Source organism: Etheostoma spectabile, chromosome 9 (genome assembly GCF_008692095.1).
Source record: "Etheostoma spectabile isolate EspeVRDwgs_2016 chromosome 9, UIUC_Espe_1.0, whole genome shotgun sequence".
Lineage (NCBI taxonomy): Eukaryota > Metazoa > Chordata > Actinopteri > Perciformes > Percidae > Etheostoma > Etheostoma spectabile.
The window spans coordinates 29302227-29302449 of NC_045741.1; the positions used below are offsets into that span (position 1 = coordinate 29302227).

The window sequence follows — 223 nt, forward strand, 5'->3', positions numbered from 1 at the left end:
GCGGGGGGAAATGGCCGGGAGACGTGATTATGTTGCATTAATCAGGTGATTCAGTTCGTATTTGCAGAGTAAATAAATAACATAAAACACTGACTACTGTAGCTACTGACACATCACTGTGCCAGCGGCAGCTGCTGCCTACGGAACTTTTCTACACACGGAGAGCTTCACTTCCCATAACAAACCCCCGTTGGACTAAAGTCACATACACACGCTGCCCACA

General features: G+C 47.5%; 1 protein-coding gene across 5 annotated transcripts in view; it reads right to left on the reverse strand.

Moving 5' to 3' along the window:
* The window catches only part of usp24 (ubiquitin specific peptidase 24), a 45589-nt gene that overhangs the window by 35719 nt on the left and 9647 nt on the right, over positions 1-223 (reverse strand). The window lies entirely within an intron of this gene.